Raw genomic sequence first — 3,118 nt, 5'->3', positions numbered from 1 at the left:
AAGAAGAAATGATCCAATCAAGAAATGGGCAGAAGACATGAACAGACATTTTCCCAAAGAAGACATCCAAATGGCCAACAGACACATGAAAAAGTGCTCAACATCGCTCAGCATCAGGGAAATCCAAATCAAAACCTCAATGAGATACCACACACCGGTCAGAATGGCTAAAATGAACAAGTCAGGAAATGACAGATGTTGGTGGGGATGTGGGGAAAGGGGAACCCTCCTACACTGTTGGTGGGAATGCAAGTTGGTGCAGCCACTCTGGAAAAGAATATGGAGGTTCCTCAAAAAGTTGAAAATAGAGCTACCCTACGACCCAGCAATTGCACTACTGGGTATTTATCCCAAAGGTGCAAATGTAGTGATCCGAAGGGGTACGTGCACCCCAATGTTTATAGCAGCAATGTCCACAATAGCCAAACTATGGAAAGAGCCAAGATGTCCATCAACAGATGAATGGATAAAGAAGAAGTGGTATATATATACAATGGAATATTATGCAGCCATCAAAAGGAATGAAATCTTGCCATTTGCAATGACGTGAATGGGACTGGAGGGTATTATGCTGAGCGAAATAAATCAGAGAAACATGTATCATATGACCTCAGTGATATGAGGAATTCTTAATCTCAGGAAACAAACTGAGGGTTGTTGGAGGGGTGGGGGGTGGGGGGTATGGGGTGGCTGGGTGATAGACATTTGGGAGGGTATGTGCTATGGTGAGCGCTGTGAATTGTGTAAGACTGTTGAATCACAGACCTGTACCTCTGAAACAAATAATGCATTATATGTTAAAAAAAAAAAAAAGAAGAAGATAGCAGGAAGGGAAAAATGAAAGGGGGGGAAATCGGAGGGGGAGACGAACCATGAGAGAGTATGGACTCTGAGAAACAAACAGGGTTCTGGAGGGGAGGGGGGTGGGGGGATGGGTTAGCCTGGTGATGGGTATTAAAGAGGGCACGTACTGCATGGAGCACTGGGTGTTATACGCAAAAAATGAATCATGGAACACTACATCAAAAACTAATGATGTAATGTATGGTGATTAACATAACAATAAAAAGATTTTATTCATTTATTTGAGAGAGAGAGTGTGCTTGCGCTTGCGTGCATGAGTTTGAAGGGGGAGTGGCAGAGGGAGAGGGAGAGGGAGAAGCAGACTTCCTGCTGAGCCAGGAGCCTGATGCAGGGCTCAATCCCAGGACCCTGAGATCATGACCTGAGCCAAAGGCAGATGCTTAACCGGTTGAGCCACCCAGGCGCCCTGGGTATGTGTTTTACCCTAATTGATGCTGCTTATAGTCTATCAATTTAGACTCTTTTGCTTTAGCTCATCCATCCCTTGAATGTTGTCCTGGATGACAGAAGGGAAGTTTCTAGGTCATCCATTTGAAATGGGATTCTGGTTTAGGATTCCACTCTGGATGTAACTACCTTATGAAGACTGTGTCTCAGATGTTCCTCATCCTAATGGCTTTCTTGACTTCAGCCAAGCTCAGCCCTTGGTACTTGGCAATAGTTAGCCTGGCGGTTCATGTTTGTCATATTCCCTAATCCGGTCTTCCAGGTCCCCAGCCCCAGCCTGATCCTCCTCTTCACTACTTATCTTCCGGTCATGATTTTGGCATCTTTCTCATGAATTACTGTATTGGCTTCTGATTTCTTAGCATGGTAAGTTCTTACTCCTCTGCTCATATCAGAATAATCAGCAGCTAAACTTGGCCTCTGCTGCCAGGTCCTGGTCCTGGTGCTGTCACCATCATCATCGTCGTCATTGTCAATGTCATTATTTTTATTCCTCCTTTTCTCCCTTTCTTGTTTTCCTCTTTTCTTTTTAAGACAAAAGCACTCCCTAAGTCCTATTAAGGAAAAAATACAGAAGCTTCCTCCCAGTTTCTTCACCCAGGTAAATATACAAGAGGAAGGGCTAGGAAAGGGAATGGAACCACTTGGAACTTCTCTATTTCAAGAGAAAGAAGTGCCTTTGAATGATTTTATTGTCCATCGGGCTGTTTAGGATCTTTCCACTGTCTAGCTGTACTATTAATATTTACTTCCAGTAGCATATATCAGTTTCTGTTTCATGTATAGATCTAGAGCACTTCTGGGTGGGCTCATTGTTTTGGACTTTAGTCTCTAAATTCAGGTTAAAATGAATATTGGAGGGTGCCTGGGTGGCTCAGTCACGTAAGCATCTGCCTTCGGCTCAGGTCATGATCTCAGGGTCCTGGGATAGAGCCCCTCATCGGGCTCCCTGCTCAGCAGAGAGTCCGCGTTTCCCTCTCTCTCTGACCCTCCTCCCCACTTGTGCTCTCTCTCTCTCTTTCTTTCTCAAATAAAAAAATGAATATTGGAGATAGTTTTGGGAGACAAAAAGGCAATTTTCCTTGCCCATTCCTTTCAGACAACTTTAAGTGCTTGGAGGCTAGGGAGTAAGGGTGAGTTAAAAAAAAACCCTACAGTTCTCCTCATGTGTCTTTCTCCTTTACTTTCACTTGGAATACTTCACTTCTGATGAGTCTGGTTACTAAATGTGTGAATTGTTTTTCCCACACCAAGCAATTCTGTAACACCAGGTAGAATTAAAAAAAAATTTTTTTAAGGCAGGGCTCAAACTCATGACCCTGAGATTGAGACCTGAGCTGAGATCAAGAGTTGGACACTTAACCGACTGAGCCACCCAGGGCCCCTAGAATTTAACAATTTAGTTCAATTTATTCTCAATTCTGGAGATCATGTCAGATCCCACAGGTTAAGGGCTCAGTCCCATGAGACTGCTACCCACTTCAGATGCCATTCACAAGTAGGAAGTTCCCAGGTTACCCACAACTTTCTGACATGGCTATAAATTGTAAGTTCCCATGACCTCCTCCCCCTTGGATTCAGTTATTTGCTAGAATATATTAGCTCACAGAACTCAGGGAAACACTTACTTACATTTACCAGTTTATTAAAGTGTTCAGCTGAATAGCCAGATGATGAGATACATAGGGTGAGGTCTGGGAGGGTCCTGTCCATGCAGAGTTGAAGTGTGTCACCCTCCCAGAATGTCGATGTGTTCACCAACCTGGATGTTCTCTGAACTCCATACTTTCAGGATTTTACAAAGGCT

The sequence above is a fragment of the Neomonachus schauinslandi genome, chromosome 4 (genome assembly GCF_002201575.2).
Source record: "Neomonachus schauinslandi chromosome 4, ASM220157v2, whole genome shotgun sequence".
Taxonomy (NCBI): Eukaryota; Metazoa; Chordata; class Mammalia; order Carnivora; family Phocidae; genus Neomonachus; species Neomonachus schauinslandi.
The sequence above is the reverse complement of the archived record's forward strand: the minus strand, read 5'-3'. Positions refer to the sequence as shown.